Genomic DNA, 25,509 nt, shown 5'->3' with positions numbered 1-25,509 from the left:
TTCACGTCGAAATATTCTATTTGAAATTTGGTGAATACAAATCTATTTTTCATTGGCTATAACTCTGGTTCTACGAGATCCAGAGACCTAACGTGTACACCATTTTTTACTTTCTTATAGGCTATATTTTTGCTAAGACGTTTTTTCGACAAAATACTTACTTTTTGAGTTATTTGCGAAAATTCGTCTGAAAATGTGGTTATTTTGTTGAAAAATGAACATATTCACTCGCAAATAACTCGAAATTAACTTAAAATTTAGAGCAAAAACCGTGAAAGAATGGACTAATAATAACCACAATAATTATGATACATAAGAATAACTATGATTTTTGTATAAAAAGACACTGTACCTATCTAATGTACTTTACAGAATTGAAATTGGACTATTTAAGCGACCTCAGGAATATTTTAAAATTATAAACAATTTTTTGGCTTATAAACAAATAGAATATCTCGGGAAATATTAAATTAAATTAAATGATTGGAACGGTATTGGAAAAAAAGCAGTAGGACGCTTCTTTTAAAAGAAAAAACGTTTAATTGTGATGAGTGGTTCTTGAGATACAACCGGTAAAAGTTGACCGACATTTACGGCAAAGATATACACAATAGGATCATAATTTTCGAACCATCACCTTTTTATGTTTGTCCTCTTTCTCCACACCAATTTTGATATCTTTAAAAAACACTCATAACATATATTATTATAATAAAAACTATCGATATTATGAGTGAAAATTGCTAAAAATAGCAAAATTCCAATCAAAAATTAGGTTGGAGAAAATGTAATCTCAAAAGTTCAAAATCGGTATACGTTAAAAAAATGCATTTTCTCGGCTTCCCATGGAGCAATTTTCTTCATTCTTTTTTTGTTCCTAAGTAACTCGAGTAGAGCCATCGAACTAACGCATTATTAAATGTCAAATTTGCTTTTGTTTTGTTATAATAGATTCAACAGTGGTAGCAACTTGCCACCATAAAGTCAACATGTGAACAAGTCAATTTTGGGCTCAAATGGTACCTGGAGCATAATACTTGGATACTTTATACATCCATGTTTAAGTTCACATATTTTATCTATGTTTCCATGACGGATCAATTGTAAAGGGTTCTTACCCACATATTTTTGTATTTTGGTGGTTAGCATGTTAGAATCACGTAAGCACTGATGATGATCGGTCATCCGATCGAAAACTATTTCTGTAATGTAGCCCTTTTTAGGGATTTTAACAAATATACCTTTTATAAAGGATTTTATTCGTTTTTACTACTATTTAAGGTATTTATTTTATGATATATTGATAATTCCCTTTTTTATGTTTTAGGATAAAGTGTTCCTTGTCCATATCCTGCCAATAAGCCAAAACACCGACTGAACAAAATGGGGGGATTTATCATATTTATGATAGTAGCCACGATTATTGGCGTATCTGCTGTGTTTATTAAAGCATGCATAGACTGTTTTAGTGATAAGAAACCACGTAAATCTCAAAACAACAACTTCGTTTCCGACAATTACGAAGACGGAGTGATCTTCACCAGTGAGCCCTATGGAACCAACTACAGTGTTGACTCTGTCAACGAAGTTACACATATTCATCACTTTGAAACCAGTGATAACATAGATACGACACCAGGTGACACAGACAACACTGGATCTGGAGTTGCCTCGGGTCTGGCGGGTGGTTTTGCAGAAACATTTACTTCTTCGTTCGCTGATCCAGGGGGGAGTTCCACGTACGATTCGGGTGGAGGTGGCTTCGACTCTGGAGGCGGAGGAGATTCTGGAGGAGGAGGAGATGGTGGCGGTTCATACGATTAAGACCATCCACACACACAGAAGCTAAAAAGAAACCAGTTAGTAACTTTAGTTACCAATCAGTTACTTAGTAGTCACTGCCCATGTATTTTAATGAGTGTCTGCACACAGCGCTACTAGTTAGCAGCCGGTCTATAATGTGGGAGTGATCAGTCGACAGCGGACTGTACATGCAGGTTGCTTGGGGACTAGTTTCAGTAGTTTCTAGCCTTTTGTGATATTTTATTAAAGTTTAACACGCGAAATTGGCGAAAGAGTCGTTTAATATAAAATTAGTGCAAGAATTTGAAAACATCCGTGCCTATATAAACTTGATTAACTAGTTTTGATGGGAAATAAGCCTCAATTTTACTAAAAAAAATGATTTTATTAACGTTTCGACGTCCAAATCGGATGCCGTTGTGAAAATAAAAAATAATAATGAATTAAACAAAAATGTTGTTGCTTAGTAAAAAATTCTTCTAATAATTTATTTAATCTGACTCATTTATATCGGCAATTCAGACGTAAATTATACATTTTAAAGAGCAGACTCTACCAATATTTATGAGTTGCGTTCCTTTGACGACTTGACTGAAAGATAGTTTATTCGATTACATGAAATCAACTCCAACTCAAGAATATCCGTCACAAAAAAATCATAACATGTGATATGTCTTTAAAAATACAACTATATGCAACGGTGACAATAAATAATAACAACAATATCATTTTAAAGTCTTCTACTTTAAAATGTAAAATATATGTCTAAATTGCCGATATAAATGAGTCAGATTAAATAAATTATTAGAAGAATTTTTTACTAAGCAACAACATTTTTGTTTAATTCATTAATACTTTTTGTATTTTGACAACGGTGATCCGATTTGGACGTCGAAACGTTAATAAAATCATTGTTTAGTAAAATTGTGGCTTATTTCCCATCAAACACTAGTTAATTACAAAAATTCCACAAGAAAATAGCTTCAGAACAACATATTATAAACTTAAACACCGCCTAACAAAGCTACTCAGTACAAAGTACAGTCAAGAAGTGACTCGTTTTATTAATTTTCAGTAGCATAGTGTGCGAGACAAGAATCTACAGGTCGAGCAAGTCTCGTAAATTTCACGATTGCGAGCCACGCTTCACGCAACCGTGTTTGCGTACTTGTGTTTCGAGTTGCGTGGTCGTGCGGAGTTATATTTACCAATTCGCGCAATCGTACTTGAGACAGGTGAGGTGTTTGAAAATTTGTGTAACTTGATTGCTTGATTCTGTGGTGTGAAGGTGGTTAAACTTTTGTTTTATTTTTTTTTGTTTTGTTTGTTTTTGTTGTTGCGAATATATCGCAGAAAGTTTTTAGATGAAGTAATTGTATGATGAAGATAACACAGAAAATACAAGAGGGCAGCATACTTTGCAAAACAACTGTTACAATTTGAAATCAACAATTTGTTAAGTTGTTGTCTTGCAGGTAAAAAAAGTGACTTTTTAAAAAAATTATATCTTGGAAACTAAAAATTATTTTTATTTATAATTGAAACATGTAAAAGTATAGTACTCTCAAAAAAATTTCAGCCAAAAATATTCATTTTTGTAGAGTTGACTGCAATTTTTCGACAACAGCCTTTTTTTGCGGTGAGCAGCATAACAAGTCCAGTCTCATCTGAAATCAAAGTTTCTTGTAGTTTATACCTCTGGCTAGTGAATGAACAAAGGATTTTTTATTAGATGAGGTCATTTTTGTTTTATAAAAAAAACTACTTTAAAAATGAGAAAAATTGGGGTCAAAAATGTGTTTAAACTTATGTAAAATCTTCAAATTTAATTTTTTTTAATTCCTTCGTTCATATTCTAGCCAGAGGTATAAACTACAAGAAACTTTTTGATTTCAGATGAGACTGGACTTAGTTATGCTGCCAACGCCAAAAACTTAAACTCTACAAAAATGAATATTTTTGGCTGAAACTTTTTTTGAGACTACCTTAAGTACTATACTTTTACATGTTCCAATTATAAATAAAAATAAATTTTAGTTTTCGAGATATAATTTTTTTAAAAAGTCACTTTTTTTACCCACAAGACCTATGTAACCCCTTAAAAAAATGTTTGGAAGAATATGTTTGATGGCCAAGATGCATACATATATTTAGAAGGAAAGTTCCTGATTTCTGTAGTATAATACATAATACCGAAGAGGAAGTAGCCCTAAGCGCCGGACTCCACTTGCGATTTGTAGTTGTGAAGATTGAACACATTCTTTCAAATAGAAGTCAATCCATGATTATTTAGTCACAAATGGATTGACTTGTATTTGAAACAATGTGTTCAATCTTCCTGATTACAAATCGCAAGTGGAGTGCGGCGGTAATAACACCAAAATATTCCATATAGGTCCATAGAAGGTACACAGACATTGAAAAATTCCTGGAATATCCCCGAAAACATGTTCCCTGAACATCCCAGGAAAATCCTGTGTCAGCATTTTAAACATTACCTGAATGTCTTATTGGAACATTCCATGAATGTCCACGAATGTTCTCTGGACATTCAAAATATATTTTGTAGACATTCCCTGGATATACCAGAAATACAGTGATGAGCGCTCTAATAACCGGCAAAATAGCACAAAAGATGTATTAAGTAGTGAGATAAAAAGACATGAAACTAGTCGAGCTGGGAAATTTAGCGATATTAACTTATACATTTAGATTGTATTGATTGTGTACCACCTTCAGACGTATCAGACGAGTTTGGAAACTACCATGCACTGTCACAGTGACAGTTTTAGTTGACATACTCCTCCGATATGTGTAAAGGTGGGATCAATATAACGTAAATTTAAAGGTTAATTTCGCTAAATTTCCCAGCTCGACTAGTTTCATTTCTTTTTATCTCACAACTAAATATGTTGCCCATATTTTGCCGGTTATTAGGGCACTCATCACTGTACATCCTTGCTGATGTGACAATACCTCCTATCTGTTTTTTCATGAGTTTTGTATGAGAGATGGAAAAACATGTTTTAAGGTCACCTCCTGTGTTCATATGTAAGTTTTGACTTGTTTTGTAGTTCATAGATAGTTTAATTTACTACAAAACAAGTCAAAAAATATCATATGAAAACAGGAGGTGACCCTAAGACAAGTTTTTAGTCTCTCTTACAAAACTCATGAAAAAACAGATAGGATGTATTATTACATCACTGACGATATGTGGCCATACCAAATAATACATCCTTGATAAATATAAACATTTTTATTGAACAAAATCTTTTCATACATTTTTTTAATGCAATTTACTGATATTCCTAAATATTTCAAAAAAATGTGTCACATTTGCTTTGTAAACCTTTCTTTTGCCTTTCGTAGCCACATATTCCGTTTCCTTCCTGGTTTTTTGTAGACCACTTCTCTCAGCTGATTCTAAAAAAAATAAAATAAATGGTAATTTTTCTATCCTTTACAATTAACAATCAGAAGAAATATTATTTACAGATAATGATATGCATAATAATAATAGGTTTGTTCTAGCATCAGTTTGAAACCATCAGCGAATAGTGGACCAGCGCGAGTAGAGGGGATCGCACTGGTGACTGTATTATGTTCTTTTACTGACCAACTGTTTGCTGATGGTTTTTGACTAGTTTGACTGTTTGCTAGAACAAACCTAATAATAATGAATATTTTGTATTTTGACAATGACATCTGATGTGGAAGTCAAAACATTAATAAAATTATTTTTTCAAGTTAACTTTCACATGCGCGTCTTAAAATTGTACTTTTAATACTTATATCATAAATAACTATTAAAACTATCTTAAGAGGAAACAGTATCGATCAACAGGTAGCGAAAATGTGTTCCAAGATTGCGGCTGTAATTTTGAATATTTTTTCAAGATATTTGGCACACATATTCGTAATATAATAAAGAATGGCGGTACAGAGCCCAATTTGAAAAATATATTAATATGTGGAAATTACTCTGTAATTAAATACAATATAAAAAAACGAGCTTGTAATGCAATTAAGAAGAACAAAAAAATACACTTTCTTCAAATACAACTTTTTTATCCGATTTTGTGTTATTTTGGAACTACTAAAATTTTTTATTTCATTAGTAGTTCCAAAATTACACAAAATCTGGGCATCGGATAAAAAAGTTTATTTGAAGAAAGTGTATTTTTTTGTTCTTCTTAATGGCGGTACAGGCTCGTTTTTTAAATATTGTATAATTACAGAGTAATTTCCACATATTAATATATTTTTCAAATTGGGCTCTGTACCGCCATTCTCTATTATTTTACGAATACGTGTGCCAAATGCCTCGAAAAAATATTCAAAATTACAGTGACAATCTTGGAATACGTTTTGGCTACCTGTTTATCGCTACTGTATTACCTTAAAACATTGTAATTTGCTAAACCAGTATATTTTACTCTACTACTACTCTACTAGCTACCTCATTTTCCACTGTTTCTAAAGACTTGTTTACATGGGTAGAGTTTTGAGGAGAGTAGAGTAGCGGTAGTACTCTACCAAAAATGGCTTGATACCATTCACATGAGGAGAGTACAAGTATAGTACTGATGTTAGTATAGTGAAACCAATTTTTGTATTTTTAAACACTCTTGATTATAAGTGCACCTTAAATTCTTAATTTTTTGCTTAAGCTCGTTTACTCCAAAGCCCCCTTTGCCATTCTTTCGACGATTTCATCCTCCGCAGCTTGCTGCAAACTTTTATTTCTGTAGTATACACTACCTAAATTCCATAAACACTGGTATTCGACGTATTATAGCTCTACAAGTTTTAAAGTTTCATCTTCGGTGAACTTCATTTTCACTATTTACACAAAACACAATTCCAGCCAGAATGACAGCGCCCCCATGTACTCTCCTACCTACTCTATTCTGCCATAATTGAGCGTGTTCCATGGGTAGAGTGTGTAGCCGAGTAGACATTTTGGCAGTAGTGGTGGTCATAGAGTAGTTACTTTGCCATAGGTTGCTAGTCACTCTACTTTAACTCCAACTATCACTCTACCAGCTATTCTACTGTGCTGAGCATTTTTACAGGTAGAGTTACCCTACTCTATCAAGTACTTGCATCATTACTCTACCCCTGTAAACAAGTCTTAAATCTACTGAATGAAAATCTACTTAATCTTAATTTACTCTTAATGAAAAATGTCTAAAATCATTTACCCACCTAGTATTATTGTAGAATTTAAGACAGTCCAGTGCCTTATAAATAATTTCAATATGAATATTTTTTCCTTTAATTCTCCTTTGATACCACTCCATTTTAGATTTTGGGGAACTTATTTCATTGTGTTTATAGCCCATATTTATTGAAGGAACCCAATCTGGAGATTGTTATTATCGATTAAGTCGGCTGGTTTTCCTATAAGATTAAAATGTTAACATCTTCAAAAATCGTTACTGTTGTAATTGTAACTTACCAGATATAAAATGATTACAGCAGACAGGACAGGAAAATTTTCATTTCGCTAGTAAAACCTGTACATTGTATTGCATTCAACCATTGTTGTCTCTCAGATACCTTATTTAGTTCAGTTTAAAAGTGAACTTTATCTTGACTTTATCACAATTACTTTGGATTTCACACTTCAAAACACAACACCAATGAAGCATATACATAATATTATTGAATCAGTAGAAACGATTATATTTAAATTTGGTAAATATAACTCCGCACGACCACGCAACTCGAAACACAAGTACGCAAACACGGTTGCGTGAAGCGTGGCTCGCAATCGTGAAATTTACGAGACTTGCTCGACCTGTAGATTCTTGTGTGTGCGAGCCATAGTTGATAACCAGTTGATAATTCTAGTTACCAACTAGTTTAGTTTTTTTTTAGTAGATGTGTGTGCGAACGGCCTAAATGTTCAAATAGTCCGGACTGTATGATCGCACCCGTTACATAAAATATTCCGATTCGTTTTTGTGCATAAATTTACTCAAAAAGAGTAAGTTTGTGCTTATATAACAAATCCACGGAGTGCCAGGTACCGCGGTCCGTAAAATTGTTTAAAAAAATTTTTTTAACAAATTCAAAAAATCAATTTTTTCACTTAGGACAGATTTTTTTTAGATTTGTTGGATCATTCTGAGTAAAAAAGTCTCTTGTGATTTTTCTCTAAAATTGATTGTTGTTGAGTTATACGCGATTTAAAATTTGAAAATCGCGAAAATGGCCATTTTCAAGGGTTAATAACTCGGTTAACTTCGAGAGAGATGCACTATTATACAGCATGTCTTTCTCGTACTCACGCCTCAATACGCGCTTAGCGCTCATTGTTAATAATTAAAAATAACGCTTTGTGATATAATAGCGACAAAAATTTCATCATAATCTTGTAGGGGGAGCTTTAAACTTTGATTTGGTCACTTTGTAACTTTCATAATAATAACTTTTAACCAGTGATGGGGGAGAGAGGGGATATGACATAAGAGATGCTCTTGTGTTTACTAAATGGGACCACTTGATTTGACACTTTTGGGGAAGAAAATATGGCGGCGGGCAGGTTTTTTATGTTATACGTGGAATATATGTTGTTAATTAATTATTAAAATTTTAATTATATATATATTTATATAATATAATACAATTTTATAATTATATACTTTATATAGAACAGAATATACTGCCAAAGAGTTGTTCCGCCATATTGCCTTCCCCATTTAGCCCGTGAAAGCGATCCCATCTACTTCACCTCATGTCACATCCCCTCCCTCCCACATCACTGCTTTTAACCGAGTTATTAAGCCTTGAAAATGCCCATTTTCGCGTTTTTCAAATTTTAAATCGCGTATTACTTGACAACAATCAATCTTAGAGAAAAATCACAAGAGACCTTGTTTGCTCAGAATGACCCAAAGAATCTAAAAAATTTGTCCGGGGTAAAAAAATTGATTTTTTGAATTTGTTCAAAAAAATTGGTTAAACAATTTTCCGACCGCGGTAACCCCTGGCACCCTGTGGATTTGTTATAAGGACCTCTTTTTGAGTAAGTTTGTGCAAAAAAATCGGAATAATTTACCTAACGGGGGCGAGCATAAAGGCTGCACTAAAGGTCCGTAAAGTTGGCTTGTCCACTTTTATATAACAATAAAATTTTCATGCCATAATTTAGTGCTCATTTAGTGCTAATTTTGTACCGCAGTCCCGAATTTTGTGCTCTTTATTTATTTAAAAAACAGGTGGACAAGCCAGCTTAACGTTAAGCTGGCTTGTCCACTCTTAGTACACAATGAAAAAATAAAATAATTCAGATTCTAAATAGGCTATAATTTAGTGCTCATTTAGTGCTAATTTTGTACCATAAACATTATAATGAAATATTTGTTTAAACAATTTGTTATAAACAACATTTTAAAAAATTAAAAAATAGAAAAAAAATTTATGCTAGAATTTAGTGCTCATTTAGTGCTAACAAAATATCCATATCCTGAATTTTGTGCTCTTTATTTATTTAAAAAAGCAGGTGGACAAGCCAGCTTAACGTTAAGCTGGCTTGTCCACTCTTAGTACACAATGAAAAAATAAAATTATTCAGATTCTAAATAGGCTATAATTTAGTGCTCATTTAGTGCTAATTTTGTACCATAAACATTATAATAAAATATTTGTTTAAACAAAACTTTTAAAAATTAAAATATCGAAAATTTTTTATGCAATAATTTAGTGCTCATTTGGTGCTAATTTTGTACCATAAAGATTATTATAAAACATTAAAATTTTAAACAGTAATAAAAACGAAAATTTATAGTGATCCAATTTAGCGCAAATTGTGTGCAAATAACTAAATAAGACATCGTGAGATCAAATTTGGTGCTCTTTATTAATGTAGAAAAGAATAACAGTCTAAATATAAAGGCATGGTGATACAGTTTTAATTGATTTTATTTATACGTTTTTTCAACTTTACTGTATATTAGAAATTCTATGTTGACTTTTTTGTCCACATCTTTGGTTAGAGTTCTTTGTGTTCCTGCATTGAGATCATTAAACTCGGTCCACAGATTATTTCTGCGACAGATTGTTGTGTAGTGTCCCATGGACAGTTTTCCTAATCCATTAGTCGACGTAAGGTCATTGTTAATGTAACGGATTACTCCTACCAGCAAATAATAATCAGAGGTCCCAAGTACATCGGGAAATTTTATCGGGATGTTATCCAGATGAGTTAATGTCCTGATGTCCGTTAATTGAATTAAGATAATTGGACCTGTAAAGAAATTATTTTAAGTGTATGGATTTTCTTTAATTTATGTGTACACGTGAAAAATAAAATACTTTTGTTGATTTTAATCATTTAAAACGTACCACTTGAATCATATTGCACTTCTGATTGTCCTAAGCATCCTCTTCTGCTACAATCTCTGTCAGCTGTTAATGCTTCTTGCATTTCCACTTCGCTTAAAGCTTCCTTAAAGAGTAAGTTATCCAAAAAATAATAATTCGTTTCTCGGGTTCTTTGAGGGCAACCATTATTACAGTTTATGACTATTCCGTTAATTGGTAATTTTTCAATTCATTTTAACATCATGTCAAAAGACATCATATAACAAATTATTAAAAAAGAATTTATTTTACTATTTTCAAATTTTTAAAAATTTTATTTATAACAAATTGTTTAAACAAATATGTTATTTTAATGTTTATAACTATCTGAGCACTAAATTATAGCCTACTTAGAATCTGAATAATTTTATGTTTTCATTGTTTATACTAAGAGTAGACAAGCCAGATTAACGTTAAGCTAGTTTGTCCACCTGATTTTTTAAATAAATAAAGAGCACAAAATTCGGGATATGGATATTTTGTTAGCACCAAATGAGCACTAAATTCCTGCATAACAAAATTTTCGATATTTTAATTTTTAAGAGTGGACAAGTCAGCTTAACGTTAATGATTTTTTATGATTTTTTAAATAAATAAAGAGCACAAAATTCAGGATATGGATATTCTGTTAGCACTAAATGAGCACTAAATTATGGTATACAAAAATTTTCGATTTTTTAATTCTTAAAAGTTTTGTTTATAACAAATTGTTTAAACAAATATTTTATTATAATGTTTATGGTACAAAATTAGCACTAAATGAGCACTAAATTATAGCCTATTTAGAATCTGAATAATTTTATTTTTTCATAGAGTGGACAAGCCATCTGAACGTAACTAGCTTGCCCACCTGATTTTTTAAATAAATAAAGAGCACAAAATTCAGGATATGGATATTTTGTTAGCACTAAATGAGCACTAAATTCTAGCATAAAAAAATTTTCGATTTTTTAATTTTTAAAAATTTTGTTAATAACAAATTGTTTAAACAAATATTTCATTATAATGTTTATGGTACAAAATTAGCACTAAATGAGCACTAAATTACAGCCTATTTAGAATCTGAATAATTTTATTTTTTCATTGTGTACTAAGAGTGGACAAGCCAGCTTAACGTTAAGCTGGCTTGTCCACCTGCTTTTTTAAATAAATAAAGAGCACAAAATTCAGGATATGGATATTTTGTTAGCACTAAATGAGCACTAAATTCTAGCATAAAATTTTTTTCGATTTTTTAATTTTTTTAAATTTTGTTTATAACAAATTGTTTAAACAAATATTTCATTATAATGTTTAGGGTACAAAATTAGCACTAAATGAGCACTAAATTATAGCCTATTTAGAATCTGAATAATTTTATTTTTTCATTGTGTACTAAGAGTGGACAAGCCAGCTTAACGTTAAGCTGGCTTGTCCACCTGCTTTTTTAAATAAATAAAGAGCACAAAATTCGGGACGGCGGTACAAAATTAGCACTAAATGAGCACTAAATTATGGCATGAAAATTTGATTGTTATATAAAAGTGGACAAGCCAACTTTACGGACCTCTGCACTAAAATATACTCAAATAATGTGTATCGGAGTATATAAGTGTCTCAAAAGTAGTGGAACGGTCGAATATTTCGCGAACTAAACATCGTATCAAAAAATTGAAAAATACGTCTTCAATCATTTTCAAAAATCTCTCCAATGACACCAAACACCAATCCCCACTACACCCCCTGAAGGTGGGGTGGGGGGTAACTTTAAAATCTTAAATGGAAACCCCCAGTTTTTCTTGCAAATTTGGATTCGTTACGTAAAAGTAGGCAACTTTTATTTAAGACATTTTTTCGAACTGTGGATAGATGGCGCTATAATTGGGAAAAACGATTTATCCTGATACCATAGGTAAATTATAGAAACGGTCTAATATCTCACGAAATACACTTCCAAATGAGAAACCAAAAAACAGATTTTTAATATTTTTTGAAAACCTATCGAATAACATGAAATATGACCCTCCAACCCACCCCCTGGATGTGGGGTGGGGTAACTTTAAAATCTTAAATAGACTTTTATTGCAGATCCCACTTTTTATTGCAGATTCTGATTCGTCATAAAAAATTAAGCAACATTTATTCGAAACATTTTTTAAAATTTCTGATAGATGGCGCTAATAAATCGAATTTTTCCAATTAAGGCGCCATCTATTAACAATTCTAAAAAATGTTACTTAATTTTTCATGACGGATCCGAATCTGTAATAAAAAGTGGAGGTTGTTATTTAAGATTTTAAAGTTACCCCCACCCCACATTCAGGGGGTGGGTTGGAGGGTCATGTTTGGTGTTATTCGATAGGTTTTCGAAAAAGATTAAAAATCTGTTTTTTAGTTTCTCATTTGGAAGTGTATTTCGTGAGATATTAGACCGTTTCTATAATTTACCTATGGTATCAGGATAAATCGTTTTTCCCAATTATAGCGCCATCTATCCACAGTTCGAAAAAATGTCTTGAATAAAAGTTGCTTACTTTTATGTAACAAATTAAAATCTGTAAGAAAAACCCACCTCCAGGGGGTGTAGTGGGGATTGGTGTTTGGTGCCATTGGATAGATTTTTGAAAATGATTGAACACGTATTTTTCAATTTTTTGATACGATGTTTAGTTCGCGAAATATTCGACCGTTCCACTACTTTTGGGACACTCTGTATATTGTATTGATTACCTTAAGAAATAATATGTCTAGGCTGTGCTTATAAACTTAATATGTATGCAATGTGTATGTTGAAACATAAACTATTTCATCTTTATTTATTTTACGGAATACTGAAACTACAAGATATTTATGAGTAAATCGATAAAACAATATTTTTGTGTCATATTGTCCAATGTTTAAGTATGTACTGTAATTATAATTTATTTTAATTTTTTTTTATTTAAATATCAAAGTCGCCTCAACCCGAAGGTTGTTAGCGACAATCCTGTGACCTTTATGTAACAATTTTTTAAGTAACCCAATAAATTTTTTTCAACAAAATTTTTATCATAGATAATGTTTTCATCTTATTTGGAAAATTGAAGAAAGTCTTTGAGTTTCATATTTAGGACAATCTATCAGGCAGTGGTGTTAATTGTCTGTCGATCGCATTACAAGTTTCGCATTTGGCATTTGGAGGTTCGCTACTTGAGAAGAGATAGGCAAGGTTCTACCTACAATGTTCAAGACGTAGACGTGTCACAGTATGTATGATATAATTCTTCAATTTGGAAGAGTGATATCATCGTTTAAAGGGAGAATATCTCAAATTTAAATGTACACGGCGGCCCCCGGAAACTACCTGTTTAATTTGCGTTTTTCCCATAAGAAATCACAGAATGTGTAAGTACTAAATTTATTTGTGCTTCTCTATAGCAGAATTGGTCTGCTATTGTCATAAAAAGCTTGAATTTTGTCGACCCAGCGATTGTTACCGTCATAAAAATGTCAAAAAACATGTTTTTTTTCAATAGTAAAAATTAGTAAAACCTGAGGCAATAAATCATGCATCCATAGATAATAGGGTTAGGTTACAAAAAAACCAGTTATTCTTTACCACGTTCCTATACGAGTAGCAAGACACGTTCATTTACATGGGCGGTTCTATGGGAGTTGCATTTTATGATTATTTGTAGTGAATTTTTAATTATATTCTGTAATTATAAATAAATATAAATACTGTATGTAAATTATAAATACAATGGACGAACAACCGAATAGTTCTAAGAGCAGCACTGCATCTTCAGATTTAGACAGCGATTAGTGTTTTCTAATAGTTTAGTAAGTTTATAGTGTTTGGTTTTTGCAAAATAGGAAGTGGTTAAATGCTCAAATGTTTTAAATTTACGGAAATAAAAGGCAGATATCGAGCACTGAGTTTTATTAAATCTTACCCAAGTATACTTTCGCTCCTAGAGCATCTTCAGGGGCATTTCGTTAAAAAGGAAGGTATCCTCGAATGTTATTAACATTTGTTTGAATTATGGTGGCATCTTATAACATATACTTAACATACACTAGACAAAGGATTCAATATGCAGAAGTACCCAAGTACCGGCAATCAATTTTTATCCGTTTGTCATTCGTCTCGTGTATGTTAAGTTAAGTTCCCACCATAATTCAGACTAAATGTTAATAACATTCGAGGATACCTTCCATTTTTGACGAAATGCCCCTGAAGATACTCTAGGAGTGAAAGTATACTTGGACAAGATTTAATAAAACTCAGTGCTCGATATCTGCCTTTTATTTCCGTAAATTTAGTGTTTGTGTTTAAATAATTAGAATAGTAGAATATTTTGTTACATTAGAAATTATTTTTATTTTGTTTTTATGTGATTTTATTTTGTTTTATATTGCTTTGAAATTTTTGTACTTAGTACTTAGGAAACTCATTTTTCAACTGTGTGCAGAACGTACTGCACAATTTTATTTACAAAAACACGGAAGGGAACTTAAACCCAAAGTAACTCATGAAGAAATAAAAAAAAATTTTGGGATCCATGCAGTGATGGGTTGTTTAAAATTTCCTCGAATTCATTTATATTAGAGCAGTCGCTTTAAACTTCCTGTAATTGCGGATGCAATTCCAAGAGATAGGTTGTACCTCTTGAGAGTCAATCTTCATATTGTGGATGTATGCACGGTAACAGAAGAAATTTAAAACAATAATCGTCTGTGGAGAGTTCAGCCAATGATCGATTTAGTCAGAAGCCGATGTCGGGAATTAAAGAGAGAATCTGAAGCTGCATTCTCAATAGACGAATAGATGATTCCGTTTCATGGTCGATGAGTTTTTCGGCAATATGTAAAAAATAAACCTAGACCTGTGGGTTTAAAAAATTTCGTTTTATCAAAAAGTGATAGTACTGTCCTAGATTTTTAAATATATCAAGGAACAAGTACCAATTTTAAGAAATAAAGAACTGGGACTCGGACCGTCAGTCATCCTTAGGCTAGTGGAAACGTTACCGGTTTAGCTTTGTATTCTTCGACAGATATTTTTCGACGATACCTTTGTTGCTCAAATTATCTGAGCTACAAATACATGGCACAGGAACTAATATGAACTATTATGAGCAATCGTTTTAAAGGATTTACATTTAAAACAGATAATCAGATGAAAAGAGGCGATTCTGAGCAGGTTGTTAGCAGTGCTCAAAAGATATGTATCACTAAATGGAAAGATAATAAATCCGTTTTAATGGCATCTACGGTTTTTGGTCAAGAACCCACACATTTGGTCAAACGATGGGATAAAGCTAGTGCTAGTCGTGTAGAGGTTCAAATCAAAAGATATTAAAGATTTATTATCCTTTCGCTTAGAACTAGCAGATTATTTGTTATGTGGAACGAAAAGTCCAAATACAGAAAACGGGGACACAGAAGATGAACATGAAGACCCTCGTCCAAAGAAAATGAGACCGTCACCTTTACCTTGCACTGACAAAAGATATGATGGTTTTAATCACTGGCCTGTCTTGGAAGATATAAAAAACCTTTATGTTGCAGATTAGAATCCTGTAAGAGTAGGTCAAGAGTTTCATGCAGCATATGTAAAGTTTATCTCTATATGAGCCAAAATTAAAATTGTTTTTTTAACTTTCGCAACAAATAATGTGTTAAAAATATACTAGTTATTAACGTTTGTAATAAATGACAAAATGTGTACTTAATATTACTAATAAAGGTTGTAAAATGTTGCAATTTATTTGTTTTGTTTTCTAGAGGGAGTAGTCATACACTTCCAATACTCACAAATGTGTCAGTCACACAATTGTGCATGTCATGCATATACTCCTGGGAAACACAATCGTGAGTATCAATAAAATCTGTCAAAGTGACAGAAAAATTCTGAAAAAAAATAGTATATCTGTTTGTTCCCATATAAATTAAAAATAGACTGAACAACTTTATATGTCAACTTACATTGTTTCGGGAGTGTAAGGGTTAACTCGAGGGCGATAAACTGGCCAAACTGTGCACGCTCGAGACAATTCGAGAGGCGTTGAACTTTATGTTACTATAATTTTTCACACTCGAATGCAATCTAAAATTGAAAATAATAATGTGAAAGCAAAAAAACAATTGTTTTATTGATATTTATCATTTACATGAATAGACTATACCGTATTACAGTGACCATATCTTTTTAAAGAAAAAAAAGTACAAAAAACAAAAATGTATTAAAAACGCAAAATGTATCTTGTTATTTGACAAATATAACTTTTTGGCATTAAAAATAATGCATAAATAAACTATGTAGCTAAACATAAAAAAATATATCAATTAAACTAAACATAACACATTATATTAATTTAAAAGTTATAAGCATGGAATAGCCTCATCTTCTTCCGGTTTTTTTGCATCATTCATATTTTTCTGAACTTAAAATTAATTTAAGAAGGTCCGGCTTCGACTAAAGTAAATGAAACATTTTTCATACACATTGCGTAATACACCAGTACCGCTGCCAATAATTATTTATTACAGAAAATAAACGCTCGATAGCCGCACCAGTACCCGAAAGACAAAAAAAATTCGCATAATATTTGTAAGTTTTTCAGTTTCAATTGATCTACACACTTAAAAACTTCAAGCCATCGATCTTGACCATTTTTTTCTTCTCTGTTCCACTCAGCAATGTTTTCACTTGTAGCCACGTCTTTCAAAATTCCCAGTTCGTCAAAGAGTTGATTTTCATTTAACATGGTTGCCTTGATATACAATTTAAAAGTTTCGAGAGAATAACAAACATCGTTCCATGTTATTTCACTTCTTAGATCTATCCTTTTGAATAGTTTAAATTCATGAAAATTTGTACTCCAGTTTTCTAGGTAGGTTACACGTTTTGTGTAAAAATGTTTCACTTGTGCAGTGAAGTTTTGTGCACAACCACCGCACCATAAGCCTGATGTCTCATACACTTAAAATGTTTTTAAAGATCATTCATAAACGCATTTACCAAACACTTGATATGTATATTGAAGAAACCCACTTTGGATTCCGTAGAGGCGTAGGTACCCGTGAAGCTCTGTTTGCATTCAACGTACTAATCCAGAGATGCTTGGATGTGAACCAGGATATGTACGTCTGTTTCATAGATTACAACAAGGCTTTCGATAAAGTCCGCCACAAAGAGCTAATGGACGTCCTCAAAGCAAAACAACTACAATACAATGACCTTTGAATTATAACAAATCTATATTATAAACAGCAGGCACATATACGCATTAACGAACACACATCAGAAGAGTTCGAAATTAAAAGAGGAGTGCGACAGGGGTGTGTATTGTCACTACTACTATTCAGTGCATACTCTGAAGAAATTATGAAAAAAGCTCTTGAGGGAGGAACAGCAGGAATAAAGGTAAATGAAACGCCAATTAACAACATTAGATATGCGGACAATACTATCATAATAGCGGACAACCTCCAAGACCTCCAAAACACAAGATAGTTGAGTATGGAGAAGAATATGAATTATCAGTACACATCAAGAAAACTAAATTTATGAGGATATCAAAATCCCAAAATGATGATAAAAGCCTGACAATTAAAGGTAAAACTGAAGCTATTTTCTTGTGGCATTTTTACAATTTTAAATATTTATAATGTGAAATAAGCCACAATATTATTAAAAAATGATTTTTATTAACGTTTCGACGCCCAAATCGGATGCCGTTGTCAAAATACAAAATACAGTAGTATTTTGTATTAATACTATTGTATTTTACGTTAATAAAAATCATTTTTTAATAATATTGTGGCTTATTTCCCATTATAAATAGTTAAAGTTAAAACTTTAGAACAAGTTAAAAACTACAACTATCTTGGCACAATAATTAATCACACAAACGATTACTCCAAAGAAATCAAAGTTCGAACAGAGAAGGCAAGAAGAAACTTCAATAAAATGAGAAAGGTAGTTTGTGCAAGAGAACTGAAATAATTAAGACTTGAGAGTTAGGCTGGCAAGGTGTAATATTTTCTCGACTCTGCTTTACGGGATAGAAGCATGGTCAATTAACGCGTCGACTACTAAAAAGTTGGAAGCATTTGAACTGTGGGTGAAGGTACCTGAAGATAGCATGAACCGAGCCTGTAACACACAACGAAGTCATGAGAAGAGTCAACAAAAGAATGGAAATATTGGAAACCATCAAGACACAAAAGCTGCAATACCTGGAACAGTATACAAAGAAATTTGTTTAAAAGTAGTAAAAGATAAATATATTCATTTTTTAGAAAAAATAAGTACATTTGCGTGTCCTTAGAAAGGTTTTAAAGTACATTAGGACAATATTTAAAAATAAGTACTGTCCTACTTAAATAAGTACATATGGTCACCGTAACCACTTATTCAAGTATAAAATATAATCTTTTTTTTTTCTACTTATCACTTACGACTTATCTCTTCCTTGTGAGCCGCTTTCTGACAAATTTACGGATTCTTATTCTGATTCGCTCATTTTTCAATAAAAATTCAATGTATAAATCACGCTCCTGTGTAGTAAACAAAATACGCTCCAACAAAAAAATGATCGTTCATCGCATCGTCCTTCCTATTATTCCAACAAAAATTGTGATTGTCCAGTGACGGTTTCGTGACGATTATTTGAGTAATCGGATAAATGAAAGTACTAGTTAGGCTGACATGCGCGCTAGGATGACTTTTTGCGTTGATTTTTTTTGGCCGGCTTTTTTCAAAAAATTGTGCATTAAGGGGTTTCAGGGCGTTAATTGCAATTAAAGTTTAGCGAAATGCGAAATTACATTTTTGGAGTCCCTAAAAGTGTCATTCATAAATAGTCCAGAGAAATAAGATTGTTCTCGTGACACATCCCCCTCCAGGCCGAAACCAAATTTTTTGAGTAGTATGGACATCTATATTATTAATACTCTGGGCTAATTAGCAAAATACAAGGAAAAGTTATTTACCAGCAATTTTATTGCTGGAATCGAATCTTATGATTGTATATATTAATACTATAGATATGCAAAGTCCGCAGATAGTGTGCTACTTTTTTTATAAACAAAATGGCGCCCGAAAATCGTGTTTTTTTCAATTTTTGCTCTATAACTCCAAAGATTTTAAATTTAGACCAAAAACACCCAAATAAAAATTCACCGCAATTAAATTCTGCATAGAGACGTGTTTCTTCCGATTTACTTCGACGAAAACTTTCCCCGGAAAAAGCGGGGTTTTCCAACAAAATCTTTAATTTTCAACTAAACTTTTAGATAAGTAGTTGTTAATCAATAATTAAATAGCTTAGTAACGTAAAAGCTCTTTCCGTATATATTATAATTCCAGAAGCCGATGGAAATTGAATGAACAGTTTAGCAACAATTGAAATGTTAATTAAAAATTTACGGTCGCTATAATAACGACAATAACTATGATGCATAAAAATAACTGATTTTGCATAAAACTTGCATAAAAATAACTGACATAAAAAGACACTATACCTATCTAATGTACTTTACAGAATTGAAATTGGGCTATTTAAGCGGCCTCAGGAATATTTTAAAATTATAAACAATTTTTTGGCTTATAATCAAATAGAATATCTCGGGAAATATTAAACTAAATTAAATCGTGAAAACAGTACTCGAAACACAGCAGCAGGACGCTTCTTTTAAAAGAAAAGACATTTAATTATGACGAGTGGTTCCTGAGATATAACCGGTCAAAGTTGACCGAAATTTACGGCAAAGATATAAACAATAGGATCATAATTTTCAAACCATCACCTTTTTATTTTTGTCCTCTTTCTCCACACCAATTTTTATATCTTTAAAATCCTCATAACATATATTATTATAATAAAAACTATCGATAATACGTGTGAAAATTGCCAAAAATAGCAAAATTCCAATCAACAATTAGGTTGGAGAAAATGTAACCCTCAAAGTTCAAAATCGGTATACGTTAACAAAATGCATTTACTCGGCTTCCCATGGAGCAATTTCCTTCATTCTTTTTTTGTTCCCTAATAACTCGAGTAGAGCCATCGAACTAACGCATTATTAAATGTCAAACTTGCTTGTGTTTTGTTATAATATATTAATTTATTTATAAGAACAGAAAATTACATATTTTTTCCAGATAAATTTACTACAAGTGTACCTTTTAAAGTTAAAAACATAAATATTCTCATTTGAAAGCTGTATAATTATTTAAACAATTTTTATTTAAACAAATTAAAATATTGTGTTATAATAAATAAATTTATTTATTATAACAAAACAAAAGCAAGTTTGACATTTAATAATGCGTTAGTTCGATGGCTCTACTCGAGTTATTAGGGAACAAAAAAAGAATGAAGGAAATTGCTCCATGGGAAGCCGAGTAAATGTATTTTGTTAACGTATACCGATTCTGAACTTTGAGGGTTACATTTTCTCCAACCTAATTTTTGATTGGAATTTTGCTATTTTTGGCAATTTTCACACGTATTATCGATAGTTTTTATTATAATAATATATGTTATGAGGATTTTAAAGATATGAAAATTGGTGTGGAGAAAGAGGACAAAAATAAAAAGGTGATGGTTTGAAAATGATCCTATTGTTTATATCTTTGCCGTAAATTTCGGTCAACTTTGACCAGTTGTATCTCAGGAACCACTGGTCATAATGAAACGTTTTTTCTTTTGAAAGAAGCGTCCTGCCACTGCGTTTCGAATACTGTTTTCACAATTTAATTTAGTTTAATATTTTCGAGATATTCTATTTCAGGGGTGGCCAAACTGCGGCTCGCGAGCCACATGCGGCTCTTTGAAGGATTACTTGTGGCTCTCCATTGTACCCGAGTTATTTTTCAATTTTGTATTAGATATGATTTAAAAAAATTATTATCGTTCCATAATATGTGTTTCAAAATGTCTTTTAATTTACTGACAACAAACATGAAAGACTTTGTAACAAATTCCATTTCCATCCAAGATAAGAATGATATGACACATCGAAAACTGCGCTAACGAACATTACATAATAGTGGCGCAATGTAAAAGTCAGTAATCAACCGAATCCAGACCGATTTTTGTATAACTCTTGCTACAGATGTAATTTGTATTAGGTACACATTTTGCATTTAAGTCATTTTACTCGACTAAAAAAAAATTTTTACCATATTATACTAGAAAAACTTAACGAGTAGGTATATAAAAAAGCCGGAAGGAATATTGACCGAACTCCAAAATAGATTTGAAGACTTAAAATATGTTAAATCGTCTCTTCATTTTTTTTTTCGAATTCATTTGAAATGAACATAGTTCATAAGGTGAATTTTTTATTATTACCAATATATGGCCCAAACAACATCTGGAGAATTAAAATTAATAGAGACGCAAGAAGATCAAGCTCGAAAATAAAACTATAAGTCGACGCCGAGTACCGAATTTTGGAAATTTGTAGGGGAAGGTGGGGGAATACCGCGCGCGGGGGAATACCGCGCACCATGTTTCTCGCTCTCTGAGAATTATTTTAAAATTTCGGCTAGTGCTGATCTCTAGCGGTCAACCAACCAAATATTGTCAGTTATTGCAGATTCTGTAAAGTTCACACCCGTCGCGCTAATATGCATTTATCTGTTTGCAACGTGGCCGTTATAATATTTTGCTAAGACAAAATAAGCAAAGTAATCCAAAGTGTTTAACTTATTTAGTTGTTTTTGAGTTTGTGTAAATCTATGGTGTTTTAGCCTTGTGTTTAACCATAATGTATCTTACATTAATTACCCCACTTTTTTATATTTATAATTGTTTAGAAAATATACGTGAGGGGTAATACCGCGCAGTTTTTACCCGTGTTGACTTATGTGGTAAAATATTTATAATACTTTATTTTTTTATTTTTTTTACTTTACATAGATTTTGTTGATTAATGGTTTTTATTTGGGTCTTTTTTAGCTTGTTATTAATTTATTTTTTAAAATAACCAATAATTGTTTATCAAAGTAGACAATGAGTTTGTTGCGCAGTTTTAATTAAAGATTTAAATTTTTGTTTGTTTAAAAAATTTGTTTAAACAGTTTGCAAATATTTTGTGTTTTGTTAATACGTATTGACATAAATATCATAGAATCTATCATAAATTTTTAACGCGCGATATTACCCCTCTCTGTGCGCGAAATTACCCCACGGGGTGGGGAATATCGCGCAAATGCACTAGTGTAGAAAAAATATTATTATTATTAAACTGTTTGAATAGAACGAAATTGAGCATAGCCAATTTTTGGCCAATACCATAGCCAACAGGCCAATGCAAATTTTATTTTCAAAATCAGTTTTAGTTGCTCGTAATCACCTTTTTCGCTTAAGGGCGCGGTATTCCCCCACCTTCCCCTACCAGAATCCAAGAAGGTATCCTAAAAAAGAATGCTTGTCGAATTATTTCCATATTAGGAACAACGTACTTGTGTGTACCATTTTATTCCATTTTATAATTAGTGAAATCCTAACACCGATCAATATTTCCTAACCAGCATCTAAAAGAATTACTGAGAAGTCACATATTAATCACCAAATTCTAAAGAGTTATCAAAAGAAGGAAAACAAAAATGTAATTAAGTTTAAATATTTCGTAATTGTATTTCGGTTTTCAGTAAGTAAAAGTTCTGTTAAAAAATTGTAAATACCTTCTATACATAGATACTTTTTGAATAAGTATTTTATTGCGGCTCACGAAAAACTTCAACTTGTGAAAAGTGGCTCGGACTATTAAGAAGCTTGGCCACCCCTGTTCTATTTGTTTATAAGCCAAAAAATTGTTTATAATTTTAAAATATTCCTGAGGCCGCTTAAATAGTCCAATTTCAATTCTGTAAAGTACATTAGATAGGTATAGTGTCTTTTTATGAAAAAATCATTGTTATTCTTATGTATCATAATTATTGTCGTTATTATAGCGACCGTAAATTTTTAATTAACATTTCAATTGTTGCTAAACTGTTCATTCAATTTCCATCGGCTTCTGGAATTATAATATATACGGAAAGGGCTTTTACGTTACTAAGTTATTTAATTATTGATTAAAAACTACTTATCTAAAAGTTTAGTTAAAAATTAAAGATTTTGTTGGAAAAACCCGCTTTTTCCGGGGAAAGTTTTCGTCGAAGTAAATCGGAAAAAACACGTCTCTATGCAGAATTTAATTGCGGTGAATTTTTATTTGAGTATTTTTGGTCTAAAGTTAAAATCTTTGGAGTTATAGAGCAAAAATTGAAAAAAACACGATTTTCGGGCGCCATTTTGTTTATAAAAAAAGTAGCACACTATCTGCGGACTTTGCATATCTATATTATTAATATATACAATCATAAGATTCGATTCCAGCAATAAAATTGCTGGTAAATAACTTTTCCCAAAAATGGCCTATTCTCCGATAATCAGCCCAGACTATAACCTATATGTTTCCTGCAGCCGATTTTGATGATATACGTAGTTATAAACAAATGAAGATCAAAAAACGGTAGATTATCGCTTTTTTCGTCTATTACCAAAAAGTTAAGCAATTTAAACAAATTTGAGAGTAAGAAACTCATAAATCGTATAAAAAACTTCAATATGGCGTTCGCTGAATACGTCCATCCTTATTGGTTGCTTAGAAAATTGCAAAATAAATTATAAATTTTGAGTTTTTAGAAATATTCATAACTTAGGTAAAAATTAACTTAGAATCTTCTTATTACACGGAATGCCGAGACTTCTTGTACTTAAATTATATTTTAAATTTCAAAGCAATTGGTCAAATAGTTTAAAAGTTGTTTAATTTGTTTATCCCAAATTCATTTTTTTGCAACACTATAAGTCAGAAAATTATGAGGTTACAATAATACTTCGGACAGTTTATGAAAGAAGAACATTTATACTACATATTACCTTAATTAAAAATAAATGACAAAAAATAATTCTAAACAGTGTAAAATTATTTTGCAAAAACATGTCGATTTTTTGCTTACTTATAAATAATTAGAATAACTTTTTAACCGTTATCCGTAGAAAAATTATTTTTTCATATTCAGAAAGACTGAATTTTTTAGAGACAACCAAACATGCGAATTATCTAAAAGAATAGCTTTAGGATGGGCAGTGTATGGCACACTAAGAGACAAGGAAAACATCCCAATAAAGCTAAAAAGAAAAGCATTTAACCAGTGTGTACTTCCGGTGCTTACTTATGGAGCTGAAACACTGACATTGACTAAAGCATCAATACGAAAATTACAAATAGCACAACGAAAAATGGAAAGATCCATGCTTGGCCTAACTTTGAGAGACAGAATACGAAATGATGAGTTACGGCGAAGAACTTTCGTGGAAGACATCATAAAACGCATTACGAAGTTGAAGTGGAAATGGTCAGGACACGTCGCAAGACAGATAGACAACAGATGGACAAAGAAGATTTTAGAGTGGCGGCCAAGGGCTGACAAGCGAAGTCGTGGAAGACCACCTACCAGATAGACCGACGACATTAAAAGAATAGCGCCAAACTGGATTGCAGTCTCCTTAAAAAATTGTGAAATTAAATGTTGATAATCTCCTTTTGTAATAAAATAAGGAGATTTCGCCTGAAGGCGTCGGTAATAATGATTGTAAATCGAAACAAACAGTCATGCAAGTGTTGGATTTTGCAGATTTTAAGTCATTTTCATTCTCTTTCATCAATATAACAGCATAGATGACAATAGAAATATGATCATCAACGTAGCGTCATTTCCGAACACCGAACCTTTTTCTTTGCAAAATTTTATATAATCGGCATCAATATCAGCAAGAGTTTTGTCACCGCTGACGAATTATCTGGTAGTTTGTTTCCTTAGCCAAGCCGCACACCAAAGAAACATGAAACGAAAAACATGAAACATGAAACGAAAAACATGTTTTATGAAAAGAAAACACTGCTAAACAAATCTCAAAGTCCGCCTACCAATGAAACGAGTGTGATTCATGCTCATGACACATTTTTATTTTCGGAGAGTTTCATAAATGACCGGATATATATTTGTTTAGCAGTGGTTTATTTCCATGAAACGTAATTTACGTTTCATGTTTCTTTGATGTGCAGCCTGCCTTAGGTAGTGAGATTCCAGTCAAGGAATGGACTCTTGTATATCATTATGTTTTGTTTCACTACTTCGTTGATTCTTTTTCCATTCTTATGAGTTCCTCGCTTTTCTTTTGGGATAAACCTATCTACAGTATGACGTTGTATATTAATTTGTTATAGTCTTGTCGCTTATTTCCTGTGTTGCAATGAAACTGTGATTACACGCTCTATGTTTTTTTTTGCATTCAAAGCATT

At 31.8% G+C, this 25,509-nt stretch overlaps 1 protein-coding gene across 2 annotated transcripts in view; it reads left to right on the top strand.

The window, feature by feature from the left end:
* Nucleotides 1–25,509, top strand: part of LOC114334257 (uncharacterized) — a 233,071-nt gene that overhangs the window by 37,411 nt on the left and 170,151 nt on the right. The window contains exon 2 of one of the 2 annotated variants that reach the window (XR_007700510.1): nt 1,328–15,903. The exons of the other annotated variant lie outside the window; for it this stretch is intronic. The gene's annotated coding sequence lies outside the window, so the exon portion shown is untranslated. Of the gene's footprint in view, nt 1–1,327; nt 15,904–25,509 lie in introns of those variants that run through there. 2 annotated transcript variants of the gene reach the window in all.

This window comes from Diabrotica virgifera, chromosome 9, assembly GCF_917563875.1.
Source record: "Diabrotica virgifera virgifera chromosome 9, PGI_DIABVI_V3a".
Classification (NCBI taxonomy): domain Eukaryota; kingdom Metazoa; phylum Arthropoda; class Insecta; order Coleoptera; family Chrysomelidae; genus Diabrotica; species Diabrotica virgifera.
The sequence above is the reverse complement of the archived record's forward strand: the minus strand, read 5'-3'. Positions and strand labels throughout refer to the sequence as shown.